Source organism: Hordeum vulgare, chromosome 3H (genome assembly GCF_904849725.1).
Source record: "Hordeum vulgare subsp. vulgare chromosome 3H, MorexV3_pseudomolecules_assembly, whole genome shotgun sequence".
Lineage (NCBI taxonomy): Eukaryota > Viridiplantae > Streptophyta > Magnoliopsida > Poales > Poaceae > Hordeum > Hordeum vulgare.
Window position 1 is genome coordinate 197,003,242 of NC_058520.1, and position 16,648 is coordinate 197,019,889.

The 16,648-nt window shown below is 42.9% G+C and overlaps 1 pseudogene; it reads left to right on the forward strand.

The window, feature by feature from the left end:
* Positions 1 to 4,859: 4,859 nt before the first annotated feature.
* The window catches only part of LOC123441622, a 152,134-nt pseudogene continuing 140,345 nt past the window's right edge, over positions 4,860 to 16,648 (forward strand).

Below are 16,648 nucleotides of genomic sequence, written 5' to 3' on the forward strand. Positions count from 1 at the left end.
AACAGTAGGATTGGATGGGCACCGACAGGGATTCAGAGGGATCCGTTGAAAGACCATGTTTTGATCATCCAGTCTTCAAACACCCTGAAGTGCGAGGACATACACGGAGGCGGTCAAATCTTGTGGGGAACGTGTGCAAAACTCTGCAGTGTACTCAAACCTAATCGATTAGCCGTGTCCACGGTCATGGACAACTTGAGCCAAAGGAACTGAAGTTATCTGGATTTCTCAACACCATTAAATATATTTGATGAGGGTAATTATTGACAACTCGGGTACGAGAACTGGTTGGCGGAACCATCTCGTTAACTACCAACAAAGTAGTAACATTTTGCTTTTAGCTCCCCCTTGTTGTAGGAAAAACTTGTTTTTCGCTAAAAACTTATAGCCCCACCTGCCATATATGCATATAGTATAGATGATTACGTTTCACCCCTCTCTTATGTGACTTGCCGGCATATTCAATATGCTGACCTACACGGCTGCAACGTCTTATGTTGCAGATATTTTTCTTCGACGAGTAAGAGTACGATTCAGGGTTACGGTCTAAACTCAACTTGCCGTTGGTGTTTACTGGGACTCCACTCCCTTGACTGCTTCCGCTGAAATAACTAAGGTATATATCAGTTTTACGCTATTTACATGTGATTGCACTTTGATATATACATTGATGTACTGTGTGTGCCAACATACTGATCCAGGGATGGCACAGAAACACAGAGGCTTGACTCGTTTTGAGTCGGGTCGCTACATACACGTGTTCTGGCAAGTCCGTGTACTAGACACGTGACCAGAAAATTTGAGCCGGAAAGGCTTGTGTAGGTTAGTCTGGTCTAGTGCGGTTTTCCAATCTCGATGGAAAATCACACTCCTACGGGTTGCGTGTGGTTAAGCATAGCACAGTCAGTGTCTTCAGCATTAGCCGTCCTTCGAAGCGGATCCTTGGCACATCTTGCCTTGCCGTCTTCAGTTGTCGAGAGGGGTGAGAGAGAGAGCACACATGGGAGTGTCTAAGGATCTTAGTGCAATCAAACAAGCGTTGAAAAGTCAACTCGAACAAGTGCCAAAATCGTTGAACATCCAAAATAAGATGAGTGATATATCCGCATGCTCGTTGCCTAACCAAAAGTGCGACTTATATCAAGGCACAAACAAAAAAAATAAGCAACACACAACATGGTCCATCCGAACCATTTCACGGACTCGACTTCGCATAGGGATTTCACGACTCATCTTATCCTAGGTTCTGGAACTCGATAGTCGTGCTTGCTTCTTGCTCCAGAGAGGAGTCCGCTAAGTCTTCTTGACCTTCTCAGGGTGTTTTCACGCCTCTTATTGTCGCTTGCTGAAGCAATTCACTTGAGTTGTAAGGAACTCTGGTTGTCTTCTCGTCTGGGAAGTTGCTGACGAAGGTGGTTCTTCATAGCTGTCACTGGCAGGGTCTTCTGTTATCTTCATGATCTTGTCAGTGTCTTGTTATCTTCCGAGGCTTCGAGAGTCTTAGGTGGACACCTTTATGCACCGATATTTGCATGACATGATAGAGTTCTGATCTGTCAATCATACTAATTGCGATATCGACACCTAGAGCGGCGGATGAAGAGAACCATTTTCCTGCTCACTAAGGTGAGGCGGACCTATGGCGAGGTTCTCATCCACCGGTGGTGGTCGACACAATTCCTTATAACTGACAGGGTCCCCCTATTAGTGATGCAAATCAAGGTTTGCATATGTTATGTCCAGACTATCATAGGCGAAAGTGGCATCACTCTGGGACAGTGCCCAAGGTTTCACCATCTTCTAAGCCTCGATGTCCTTGTTCCTCATGGAGGTACTTCTGTTGGTGTCGTCTGGTCGCAGAGTTGTCTTCTCTGTCTTTCAGCACAGGTGTTTGCCTGGAAAGGTAACTTCATTCCGGGCTGCTCACGGGGATTTCACTTTATCCCGTGGTCGGAAGGCATAAGGTACTAGCGACCATTCGCTAGTTTTGAAAAAGTAGACTAGGAGGGTGAGGAAAATAAGAGTGGAAGGCTCGAGCATAGACTTCATTTTTCTTTGAATATTTTAGGAGAGTCGAGAAAATATATAGGTTTTGTAAGTGTTTTTGAAGGATCTAGAAAGCAGTTTTATCCTATGTAACGTCCGTACTAACTAAGGGCTTCCTACAGTCAGGATGGCTCTGATACCAGCTTTGTGGGGACCCCGACTTATGAGTCGAGATCGCCGTTCTTAGTGATCCCACAGATCAATGCTCACCGAACACAGATACCGAATAAAAGAGTCTTACATCCATACATTCCGTTTGATACAGTAAATGACCACTTCGGTCGAGTCTTACATATATAGGGACTTAAAGACCTACACTTGAACTAAACCAATAGCGGAATTACTGGTAGAAAGCGTGAACCCATGCCATCAGCCTTAACCTATAGGCATTCTGACTAGGAAGCGTCCTAGCTCGCAAGAACGTCACCGAGTCAATCTTCACCATATCCTGTCTTTCACACCTGGTCAATGAAATAACCAGTGGCAAGCCAATGAGTACTTTGAATGTACTCGCAAACAGCCCATGATAAGGACAATGAAAGTGAAGGATAACAATATCATGCATTTATAGTGTAACTCATCTGGGTGATCATGAATATGCATCAAGTTAAATAATTACTCTTGAAGAACAGGTTACAGATATCACGTATCTGCTAAGGGTTGAACCATCCGAGTTCACCCTATATGCCAAGTCATCGAACTTGGTCATATCCTCAATGCATCTGTTGAGGGCTGAACCATCCGGGTTCACCCTATATGCCAAGTCACCGAACTCGGTCATATATTTACTTTCATAACAACACCTTTTTTAACACCACACACACTCACACTTGGTTTATGCGGAAACGCTAGACATAGTTTAAGCAGGATTACCCAACTGTCCTTGACCGTGGACACGACTATTCGAATAGTTTGACACTCTGCAGAGGTGGCACGCTGTAACCACGAGAACCGGGAAACTTCTGTGTCATCCACAACTCGCGGTATATCACATATACCTGAGGTAAGTACCCGATCATTATCTTTCCCCTGACGATACTAGACAAAGAGGTCCACTCGATTGGTACCTAGCCCACATGTTGTACGTCTTACGAGCACCGACTCTGGACAGTATCAACCATGCGGGGACCAACGGTGTGCCTGGAACTCATAAAGATGGCATAGTCGCCCTTCCTGGCACGACCCAATCACGAGAGTGACGACAATCACTCCCGCCACTAGTAATGTGGTTCTTCGCTAGTACCGACCAGAGTAATCAACAAAGCCCCGTCCCATAAAGGGGTAACGTGGTCGCACATGTGAGGTTGGGACGGTCGACACATCATAAATCTAATCCCATTTCTGAAACCATACTCACACAAAACACCGGTGCACCACTTCACCAGAAGTGGCCACCCCTCTCATCATCACCCTCGGGCATTAGTGGCACCCGACGGGGTTTTTCATAACCCTTTGATTTTACTCATCGTCATGCTCATGCAATGGTTCTCTAACTCTACTAGTCAACATGATAGTAGCATGATCCTCATCGATGGTAGGATCAAGCTCATCATGCTTGTGCTCCGAGGATCCATATGTATAACATCACCATCATGCAAGTGCTTCGAAGAAGCCTTCGGTAGCATCACACCAATGATGAACCGGCACTATGATCACATGCAACGGGAAAGTACTTGATATTCTAGCATGCATCAATTCATATGCTCAAGTCATGGTCAAAGGGCTGTTTGCCTTGCTCACCTAAGTCCTCGGGGTCTTCGAGGTCTTCCGCTCCGTCTCCAAATACTCCATCTACCGTCAACTATCGTCGGAAACAACCATAGTAAGCCACATAGCAATCAGAATAAAAGTGCCACTAAAATAGAAGTTTTATTTTTCTTGGACATCTCTGGTCATAAGAAAAATACCTGAATCATTTCATAGGAGATTTGGATCCTCAAGGATTTTTGAATAGGTGAAAGGAGAAATAGGTGATTATTGAAGGAGCTAACAGAAATCATTCTGTTAAAAATGAGTGAAGGCACCCATTTAACAGAGAATGATTTTAGAAATATTTAGGAAGTTGTTTAACTAAATTTGGAGTTGAAATGAATTTACTAGGAATTTCCAAATGTGGAATAAATAGCAAAGGGGCTATTCATTTGATTGAACAGAAATAAGTCACACAAAAATGTTGACCAGGGTTCTAAAAATAGGGAATGATTTAAGGAGGCTGTGTAAATTTGAATCACTCCAATTGGAGTGGATTTGAAGCCTATGGGATTTTTGAAAGATGGGGTTAATAATATCCATATTTGGATTTTAATTAACACACCACAGAAACATGCCTTGGAAAAAAATGCAAAGCACATGGGTGGGTAGAGTTTGAATTTAGGAACCTGCAGAAATTTGAACCAAGTGATTTGGAGTTAGAATGATTTTATAATGGAATTTATAAGATAGGAATAAAAGGAAAAAGGAGAAGGGTACTTATCCCTCGAGCTATCTAGCGCTAGGGGTGGCAGATAAGCAAATGGGCCGGCATGATGGCTCGGCCTGGAGTGCAGGGCCACACAGGAGGCGTACTCCTTCGGATACGCCTTTGGATCGGCGAAGGCGCAAAGCGCTACTGCGCTTTCACTCATACGCCGGGCCCGGCTCGCTGGTTGCTGACCGAGGGGACCCGCCCGACTCCTCTCTCCCCTGCCTTTCTTCTACCTCGCGACGGGGAGATGGGGGCGCCGGCCACCGGGGCTCTGCCCGCCTGCTGGTTCCGCCACCGAACCGCGGCTGGGGGCGGGTGCCCTACTCCCAACTGAGCCTGGGAGGTGGCCATGGCAGCCGCGGGGATGCCTAGGGTGAGGGCTCGCCATGTGGAGCGGCTGCTAGCTCAGGACACCGTGGAGGGCCATGGTGCCGACAAGGTGGAGGGGCCCTGATGTGCCCAAGAGGATGGGGAAGCCGTGAGGACTCGCTGGAGGGAAGAGCTAGGACCGGAGGGGAGCCGACTGTCTCAGACACCAGGAAGGCCGAGGCGGTGCCATGGCCGTGGTGGGAGATAGGGGAGGGCCTGCGAGCTCCACCTGCAGGATCACAGGGACTTGAGGGAACTAGAAGGGTCCATGGAAGGAGGAAGGAGGCACCAGGGGCTCGGGGAAGCGCTAAATGGAGGGGCGGCCAAGAGGAAGCTTTGGAGCTCCCGGAGCTCCGAGGGCGCGGAAAAGACACGCGTCCCTGGGGCGCCTTGGAGGCTAGCTAGTGTCGGGAGGAGGTTGGACCAGTCAATAGGAATACCTCGGTGCTCAGAGACGTGCGGCAACGGTCGAAAGAGGCCTGGAAGGAGGAGGCAAGACGCAGAGCGCCCATAATACAGACCAGAGTGGTGGTCACCACGGCCACCTGTGCCTACAGGGCCCAAACGACCAGTCAATCATGTCTGGGAGGTGGGGCATGCTACCAGGAACGTGAATGAGGAGTTTGGTCCCTAGTGGGGCTGATTTTAATAAGGTTTGACTAGGTTTAAGCTTTCAGCAGGAATCTTAGGGCTACTAATGAGGCTACTAACATAAGAGATAATGTGGAACAAGCATGTCTAGCAGTGTTTTTAATAGAAGGACTACAAGACTGCAAAGCTTCAGCCCAAGAAAGCAAGTGTAGCTAGTACTTGTTGTACAAAGCCACATTTCAGCCAAAAATGAACTTGAAGAGGTGCTGCTCGTTTTTCCTACATGAGAAGGCCATCTATTGGTTTGAAATGATGCATTGACACACTAGAGAGGCTCTAGAAAGAATTGGGGGTGATAGCCTAAGTAGAAGAATGGAAAGAGAGGAAAAATAGTGCTGCCAAGGGTGACAATGAGAGAAAGTTACAAAGGGACCTTCTCCAATAATTGACGAGTGGGCATGGGAAAGTTACTGGAGGTAAAATGTAACTATGTGAGGCTGTGGTAGAAAGTTGAGCTCAAGGGTAAAAGGATAACGGGCAAAATAAGCCAAATTAGAGAGTGCACACGAGGTGTTTGATCTGTGGTTGGGCTACCAGATGGATTCCAATGGCTAGGAAACTTAACAGGGTCAAATAATAGACGAAAATAGGCTTGCACACCAAATTTGGGATTTTATGGAGAAGTTTTCCAATGTAGACTTGAAAAATCCTAGAAATGGGCTGAAATGGGTTTCTGCATAGAACCCTATTCAAATGAATTCCCACAAATCCAATATTTGGTGTAGGGGCATTATTTGAGCATTAAGGAACGCACAAAAAGTTTGAGGTCAATTGGAGAAACTTTATAATGTAAAGTTTACCAAAGTGAGAAATCAACAGAGAGGGTTTTGAGGTTCTTAGGGCAAGTTCTTCTATTCTCCTTGGTGTACCACTTTGTGTGGATCCCTTATTGGAGTATTAGAACATGTCCACCAAATTTGAGCACAATTGGATACACTTCACAATGTAGGGTTGCTCAAATTTGATTCTCGACAGACAGTGTTTTAGAGTGATTAGGGGAGCCAAATCAACTTGGATTAACATGAAACTTGGCAATATCATCAAGAATATCATAGATGACATGCTAGAGTTTTACTAGAATTTGTTGCAAATATTTCTAATAGAAATATTTCAAAAGCTTGAAATAGGCAGGAATGATTTTGGAGGGGTTTGCCCAATATTTTGAACATGACCATGTGTTGAAACTCATAAATATGGAATAAATATATCCATTGAGTTTCCCTAAATTTTCCTAAATATTTTGAAGGCTATAAAAATAACTTTCCTTCATAGGAGACCATTTCTGGCCTCACAGAAAGGCTTTTAAATAAAATAATAAGATAACTTTTAAAATAATAATATGGTGGTTTTTGGAAGACATTTTGATAATAGGTTTCAAATAAAATAATTGGTGCAAAAGAAATTCCCTAATTTGAGGACTTGTAGTACAAACCTCATCTGAGGGTTTTGAAGTTTTAATTCAAGGAAATGCTTTTTGGTGAAAATAATATTAGGTGAAAATAGATATTTATCCTAAACACATGGCATGATCATTAGGCACGAGATCATGGAATGAGAAGGTGATTAGGAGGATGGCAAGGATTATTGGGGAGCAATCACATGCATTCAAGCAAATAGCAAACAATAGTCACTCCAAGCATCACAAGCACTCACAATTTTTTTTAATTGGCCCTAATTTTTGAAATAAGTTAATTAGCCAGGAAGGCCAAAACTGGGTGTTACACCAGCCATTTGTCGGAATCCAGGCCCACCATCACTTCTCCATAGATCGTAGGTTCATTGTTGTTTAACAACATGACCTCCAAGACAAGGTTACCGTACCACTCTGTAGTAGTATGCGACCTTGTCGACCTACGAGGTTTGTAGTAACTTGATCCGAAGCTCAATGATCACCATCATCAGTTTCCACTTCAATTGGTGTAGGCGCCACAGGAACAACTTCGTGCGCCCTGCTACACACTGTTTGAAGTGATGGTTCAATAACTTCATCAAGTTCCACCACTCTCCCACTCAATTCTTTTGGTAGAAACCTTTCCTCGAGAAATGACCCGTTTCTAGAAACAAACACTTCGCTTCCGGATCTGAGATAGGAGATGTACCCAACTATTTTTGGATATCCTATGAAGATGCATTTATGCGCTTTGGGTTCGAGCTTATCAGACTGAAACTTTTTCACATAAGCATCGCAACCCCAAACTTTTAAGAAATGACAACTTAGGTTGTTCCAAACCATAGTCTATACTGTGTCATCTCAACGGAAATATGCGGTGCCCTATTTAAAGTGAATGCGGTTGTCTCTAATGCATAACCCATAAACGATAGTGGTAATTTGATAAGAGACATCATAGTATGCGATGACCCACAAGTATAGGGGATCAATCGTAGTCCTTTCGATAAGTAAGAGTGTCGAACCCAACGAGGAGCAGAAGGCTCTGATAAACGGTTATCAGCAAGGTAATAACTGCAAGCACTGAAAGTAGCAGTAACAAGGGATGGTGTAGTGAGGTGAAACGTAGCAGGTGAAAAGTAACAAGTAACAAGTAGTAGGAACGGTGCAGCAAAGTGGCCCAATCCCTTTTGTAGCAAGGGACAAGCCTGAACAAAGTCTTATAGGAAGTAAAACACTCCCGAGGACACACGGGAATTTCTGTCATGCTAGTTTCATCATGCTCATATGATTCGCGTTCGTTACTTTGATAGTTTGATATGTGGGTGGACCGGCGCTTGGGTACTGCCCTTACTTGGACAAGCATCCCACTTATGATTAACCCCTCTCACAAGCATCCGCAACTACGAAAGAAGAATTAAGACAATGTCTAACCATATCATTAAACTAGTGGATCCAAATCAGCCCCTTACGAAGCAACGCATAGATTGGGTTTAAGCTTCTGTCACTCTAGCAACCCATCATCTACTTACTACTCCCCAATGCCTTCCTCTAGGCCCAAATAACACCACTAGAGGAAAAACAACATACAACATATCAAAATTCCGAACGAATACCAAATTCACATGACTATTATTAGCATGACTTATCCCATGTCCTCAGGAACAAAAGTAACTACTCACAAAGCATAATCATAATCATGATCAGAGGTGTAATGAGTAGCATCAAGGATCTGAACATAAACTCTTCCACCAAGTAATCCAACTAGCATCAACTACAAAGAGTAATCAACACTACTAGCAACCTTACAAGTACCAACCGGAGTCGTGAGACGGAGATTGGTTACAAGAGATGAACTAGGGTTTGGAGATGAGATGGTGCTGATGAATATGTTGATGAAGATGAGTCCCCTCCGATGAGAGGAGTGTTGGTGATGACGATGGCGACGATTTCCCCCTCCGGGAGGGAAGTTTCCCCGGCAGGATCGTCCTACCGAAGCTCTAGATTGGTTCTGCTCAAGTTCCGCCTCGTGGCGGCGCAGAATCCACAAAAAAGCTCCACACTAATTTTTTCCAAACGAAACCCTTCATATAGCAAAAGAGGGGGGCCAGTGGGCCACCAGGGTGCCCACAAGCCCTGATGCCGCGGCCAGTGGGGAGGCCGCGGCCACCAGGCTTGTGGGCCCCTAGCAGCTCCTCTCTGGCACTTCTTTTGCCGAGTATTTTTTATATATTCCCAAAAAATTCCACGTTGATTTTTAGGGCATTTGGAGTTGTGCAGAATAGAGGACTCTGACTTGCTCCTTTTGTAGTCCAGAATTCCAGCTGTCGGCATTTTCCTTCTTCAAATAAACCTTGCAAAATAAGAGACAAAAAGCATAAGTATGGTACCACAAAGTATAATAACAGTCCATAAAGCGATAAATATCAACATGAAAGCATGATGCAAAATGGACGTACCAACTCCCACAAGCTTAGACCTCACTTGTCCTCAAGCGAAAACCAAGATCCATAAACATGTCCACATGTTTAGGGATGAAGGTGTCGACAAAACATAATACGAACATGAGGGCATCATGATCATACATAGAACAGCAATATATCATAAAGATTCTTATGCGAAAGTAACAATTCCTTCACAAAGCAAAGCATGAAACAAAAACCTTACCAAGAAGTAGCCAACAACAGTCCATAGTCATTGAAGCAATTGCAATTTATCATATCATCAGAAAGAGCCAAGTAAGAGCTTGTAAAGCAAATCCACATACTCAATCATCACTTTTGTTTTCCACAATTGTTACAACTCACGTGGTACTCATGGTGTCAAAGTTTCAGTTGGACACAGAGAAAGATAGGGGCTTATAATTTTGCCTCCCAACCATTTACCTCAAGGGTAAAGTCAACAATAATAAAGCATAAGTACTCATGTCCAAGTTGATATATGAATGTAGATCTTTCCCAAGCATATGACGGTAGCCAAGACAATGGCAAAAGAGGGAATTGGTGAAGATCACCATGACTCTTTCAAGGGAAAAAAGTAAAGGTACAAGATAGGACCTTCGCAGAGGGAAGCAGAGGTTGTCATGTGCTTTTGAGGTTTGGATGCGTGTCCTCTTAGTGCGGAGGAACGTCACTTTATATTGCTTCCTGTGATAAAGAACTTTATTATGCAGTCTGTCGCTTTTATGTCTTCCTCATCACAGGTTCGTATAAAGCTTATTTTCCACACACTAATAGATCATACATATTAGAGAGCATTTTTTATTGCTTGCACCGATGACAACTTACTTGAGGGATCTTATTCAATCCATAGATAGGTATGGTGGACACTCATGACAAAACTGGTTTGAAGGTTTATGGATGCACAAGTAGTATCTCTACTTGGTGCGGGAGTTTTGTCTAATATGAGGTGGAAGCAATCGTCACATTCTAAGGGATCTCTAATCATATAACATTGTTTGGAATCAAGCAAACACAATTCATTATGTTGTCTTCCTTGTCCAACATCTACTTCTAAGCATGTAATAGTTTGGTGACTGCTCACAATTATAGAAAGTGTCTAAGATGATATATTTATATGTGAACCTCTCTTTCCTTATTACTTCTTACTAATTGCAACAATGATTGGGGTCTATGTTGGTCTATTCTCAACAAGTTTCAATCATCATACTTGTTATATGTGAAGCTATCACTGTCCATAAGATCATCTCATGATATTTCATGCTATCGTTCTTTTCATACTTTTGATCATGCCACAAAACAAAGCCCTTGACTAAGATACTCTTTATTATATAGCTCGCAAGCTCGAATACATTGGGGGAGACACAAGGCAAAAGACTCGAACTAAACACTAAAGACTTATTCCACTAAGAGAAGAAAGTAAAAATTGAAAAAGAAAGAACTAAAACAAAGGTAAAAGCAAAATATATAAGGGTGATACGATATCAGGGAAACTCCCCCAAGCTTAGCATAAGCCAAGGGAGTTGCCCATACCAATGCTTTGTTGTCTTCCTTTGGTGGTGATGGTGGTGGAGTCTTTGCAGAGGTCTTGAGCTTGTTTAATTTCCAATGGAGCATGAAATTCTACTCCCTCAGATCGTCGTTTTCTTATTCAAGCTTCAACACCTTATGGCATAATTCCTGCTTACTCTCCTGCAGGAAACGAGAAGGGATAAACAAAGTCTTATGCTTCTTCCTGGAGTTGGGGAGGCTTGACTTCTTGAACTCCACATGGGTGCTTGCAGGTTGAGGTAGAGGAGCCTCCTCCTCATAAGAGCTTGTTTGCTCCTTCCCCTTTGGTTCATGGTCCTCTTCCTCATCGGTGGTCCAGCCATATGGTTGCAAGTCCCCATAGACCTTGGGGTTAGCAAGGTAATCAGCCACATAGCTCTCCCCCTCTGAATCCTGAGAAGACATCTTGACCAAGATTTGCGGCAGAAAACAGGCTCGAATCGAAAACAAAGGAAAACTGCGTGATACGGAGATCAAAACCCTAGGGCATATATATAATGATTTTTTCTGGACCAGAAGGAGTGCTCCGCAAGAAAATGGAGTCCGGGAGTCACACGAGGTGCCCACAAGCCCTGTCGCCGCGGCCAGGGGGGCCACGGCGGCCAAGCTTGTGGCCGCCTCGTGCGCTCTCCGGACTGCTTTTTATTTTTATATTTTTCCATAAATTCCAAAACAGAGAAAATTTCCTACTGGAAAAGTTTTGGAGTCCAATTACTTACCGAAACACACACCTCTTCGTTTTCAGAGTCTGAAACAGGCTGATAAACATCCCTTATGTACTCCTCTGGAGTTATGATATTGATGATATTGGTCTCAACATTTATGGGAGTACCAGGGATATAATGCTTGATTCTTTGCCCATTTACCACTCTAGGAAAATTACCTTCCGTGTTATTGATTTTTATGGCACCGGAACGATATACTTCCTCGACAACGTAGGGACCTTCCCATTTAGAGAGAAGCTTGCCTGCGAAGAATCTTAAACGAGAATTGTATAGCAGGACATAATCACCTACATTGAACTCACGTTTTTGTATTCTTTTATAGTGCCATCTCTTAACCTTTTCCTTGAACAACTTGGCATTCTCATATGCATGGGCCCTCCATTCATCTAATGAGCTGATATCAAACAACCGCTTCTCACCGGCAAGTTTGAAATCAAAGTTGAGCTCTTTGATTTCCCAATAGGCTTTGTGTTCTAGCTCAAGAGGTAAATGACAGGCCTTACCATAAACCATTTTATACGGTGACATGCCCATGGGATTCTTATAAGCAGTCCTATAAGCCCATAGTGCATCGTCAAGTTTGCTAGACAAATTCTTTCGAGATCTATTGGAAGTCTTTTGTAAGATCAATTTGACCTCCCTATTACTCAACTCCATTTGACCACTAGACTGAGGATGATAAGGAGATGCAACTCTATGGTTGACATCATACTTGGCAAGCATCTTGTAGAAAACACCATGAATGAAGTGTGAACCGCCATCAGTCATCAGATATCTAGGGACTCCAAATCTTGGGAAGATGAATTCTTTAACCATCTTAATAGAGGTGTGGTGATCAGCATTTCTAGTGGGGATAGCTTCTACCCACTTAGTGACGTAATCCACAGCAACTAAGATGTGAGTGTACCCATTGGAACTAGGGAAGGGTCCCATATAATCAAAGCCCCAGACAACAAATGGTTCAATGACAAGTGAATGGTTCATAGGCATTTCCTGACGCTTACTGATGTTCCCTATTCATTGGCATTCGTCCCAAGACAAGACAAACTTACAAGAATCCTTAAAGAGAGTGGGCCAATATAAACCTGATTGCAATACCTTATGAGTAGTTCTATCTCCAGCATGGTGTCCTCCGTCGGCTTCGGAATGAAACTTCTGCAGGATCTGTCCCTGTTCATGTTCAGGCACACAACATCTAATAACACCATCTACTCCTTCCTTGTAAAGGTGAGGATCATCCCAAAAGTAGTGTCTCAAATCAAAGAAGAATTTCTTCTTTTGCTGGTAGGTGAAACTGGGTGGTATGTATTTGGCTACGATATAGTTTGCGTAATCAGCATACCACGATGTAGTATGTGAAGTGCGGATGACATTCAATTGCTCATCAGGAAAGCTTTCATCAATAGGTCGTGGGTCATAAAGGACATTCTCTAGCTTGGACAAGTTATCTACTACAGGGTTATCAGCACCCTTTCGGTCAACAACGTGCAAATCAAATTCCTGTAGTAGGAGAACACATCTGATTAGCCTAGGCTTAGTGTCCTTCTTCTCCATAAGGTACTTAATAGCAGCATGATCATAGTGAATAATGACTTTGGAGTCAACTATATAAGATCTGAAGTTTTCACATGCAAACACGACTGCTAAAAATTCCTTCTCCGTAGTAGCGTAGTTTCTTTCGGCTCCGTCTAGAGTTTTACTAGCGTAGTGAGTAACATTCAACTTCTTGTCAACTCTTTGTCCTAGAACAACACCAACAGCATAATCACTAGCGTCGCACATGATTTCAAAGGGCAAGTTCCAATCAGGTGGTTGAACAATAGGTGCGGTTATCAAGGCCTTCTTAAGTATGTCGAAAGCTTCCTCACAATCCTCAACAAAAACAAAAGGAACATCCTTCTGCAAGAGGTTGGTAAGAGGCCTAGAAATCTTAGAGAAGTCTTTAATGAACCTTCTATAGAAAACATCATGACCTAGGAAACTTCGTACACTTCTGATATCTGTGGGGTAAGGCATTTTCTCAATTGCATCAACCTTAGCCTTATCAACTTCAATGCCTTTCTTAGAGATTTTGTGTCCTAAGACAATGCCTTCGTTAACCATGAAGTGGCACTTCTCCCAGTTCAAGACGAGGTTGGTATGTTTGCATCTCTGTAAGACTCGATCAAGGTTGCTGATGCAATCATCAAAGGAAGAACAGTAAACGGAGAAATCATCCATGAAAACCTCAACAATATTTTCACAAAAGTCAGAGAATATTGCCATCATACATCTTTGAAAGTTGGTAGGTGCATTGCATAAGACAAAAGGCATATGTCTATAAGCAAAAGTAACGAAGGGGCAGGTGAAAGTGGTTTTCTCCTGATCAGATTATGCAACAGGTATTTGCGAGAAACCTGAGTAACCGTCTAGAAAGCAGAAGTGTGTGTGTTTAGATAGCCTTTCTAGCATTTGGTCGATAAACGGCAAAGGATAATGGTCTTTCCTGGTTGCATTGTTCAGTTTCCGGAAGTCTATCACCATCCTATAGCCAGTAATAATCCTGTGTGGGATTAGTTCATTCTTATCAGTTGGAACGACAGTGATCCCTCCCTTCTTGGGTACACAATGTACTGGACTTACCCAATCACTATGAGCAACAGGATAAATGATTCCTGCTTCTAGAAGCTTTGATATTTCTTTTCTCACGACCTCTTTCATCCTAGGATTCCATCTCCGTTGATGATCAGCAACTGGCTTAGAATCAGGATCGGTTTTAATCTTGTGCTAACATAGAGTGGGACTAATACCCTTAAGATCATCAAGAGTATATCCAATAGCAGCATGGTGCTTCCTCAAAGTTTTTAATAACTTCTTCTCTTCGTGATTCGAGCGGTGAGCACTAATAATAACCGGATATATCTCCTTCCCATCAAGATAGGCATACTTAAGTGTATCTGGTAACTGTTTTAGCTCGAACACAGGATCACCCTTTGGTGGGGGAGGATCCCCAAGCAATTCAACAGGCATATTATTCTTAAGAAAAGGATATTGTTCTAAAACAATTTTATCTATCTCATCTCTTTCATCCATATGCATATCATTTTCATGCTCAAGGAGATATTGCTCTAAAGGATCCGTAGGAGGTACGGCAATAGAGGCAAGAGCAATGATTTCATCCCTACCAGACGACTCTTTTTCATGGGGTTGTCTTCCAAACTTGGAGAAGTTAAATTCATGAGACACACCCTCGTAACTAACAGTGAAAGTCTGTTTAATGCAATCAATATGAGCATTGACAGTGTTGACAAAGGGTCTACCAAATATGATGGGACAAAAGCTATCTTGTGCAGTAGCAAGGATGAGGAAATCAGTAGGATACTTCGTATTACCACACACGACTTCTACGTCTCTCACAATTCCCACAGAGAAGATAGTGTCTCTATTAGCTAGCGTAATAGTGACATCAATGGGTTCTAACTCAGCAGGTGCAATCTCATCTTTGATTTCATCATAAAGGGACCGGGGTATTGCACTAACACTAGCGCCCATATCACATGAACCATGATAACAGTGATCTCCTATCTTGACAGAAGCAACGGGCAGGCCAACTACAGGTCCGTATTTGTCTTTCGCGTGAGGTTTAGAAATTCTAGCGGCGTCCTCACAAAACTTGATAACATGCCCGTCTATGTCTTCGGCTAAGGGATCTTTGATAATAGCAACACTAGGTTCAACTCTAATTTCCTCAGGGGTTGCAAGTGGTCTAATGTAACCCCTACGTATCACAGTTGGAGCTTTAGAATAATCCTTTTTCCTAGAAGGGTAAGGTAGTTTCTCAATGTAGGCACAAGGAACAATAGGATCATTATAGGCAATGATTTTCTCTTCAACTAAATTGGGTTTAACTATGTTGACTTCTACATGAGGATGATACTTAAACCACTTCTCTTTGGGAAGATCAACATGAGCAGCAAAAGATTCACATAGAGAAGCTACTATCTCAGAGTCAAGTCCATACTTAGCGCTAAAATCTCTAGAAGTGCTTGTTTCAACAAAAGATTTAACGCAAGCAAACTGGAAATTATACCTGACTCCTTACCTTCTTCAAGCTCCCAATCTTCGGAGTTACGTTTGATTCTTTCCAATAAATTTCATTTGTGGTCAATATCCTTCTTCATAAAAGAACAGGTACAAGAAGTGTCAAGCATGGTACGATCTTCATGAGAAAGCCGAGCATAAAAGTTTTGAACGATAATTTCTCTCGAGAGCTCGTGATTGGGGCATGAATATAGCATTGATTTAAGCCTCCCCCAAGCTTGAGCTATGCTTTCCCTATCACGAGGCCAAAAGTTATAAATATAATTCTGATCACGATGTACTAAATGCATAGGATAAAACTTTTGATGAAATTCCAATTTCAACCGATTGTAGTCCCATGATCCAGTATCATCACATAGCCTATACCATGTCAACGCCTTATCCTTCAAAGATAAAGGAAATAATTTCTTATTTACCTCATCCTCGGTCAAACCTCCAAGCTTAAATAAACCACAAACTTCATCTACATAGATTAGATGCAAGTTTGGATGTGATGATCCACCTCCTGTAAAACGATTAGCCAGCAATTTCTCAAGCATACCCGAAGGAATTTCATAAAAGATATTTTTAGTACGTACCTTAGGTTGAGGAGCAACTCCTCATGATTCCGTTCGTGGTGAAGATACCCTGAACAAATTTCTCAAAGGAACAGTTTCCATAGTGACAAGTGACAATAAACTTCAGCACAGTATATAAATGTTTCCTTACCAAATTCCACTTACCAAAGGCGCTTCCCTCCCCGGCAACGGCGCCAGAAAAGATTCTTGATGACCCACAAGTATAGGGGATCAATCGTAGTCCTTTTGATAAGTAAGAGTGTCGAACCCAACGAGGAGCAGAAGGCTCTGATAAACGGTTTTCAGCAAGGTAATAATTGCAAGCACTAAAAGTAGCAGTAACAAGTGATGGTGTAGTG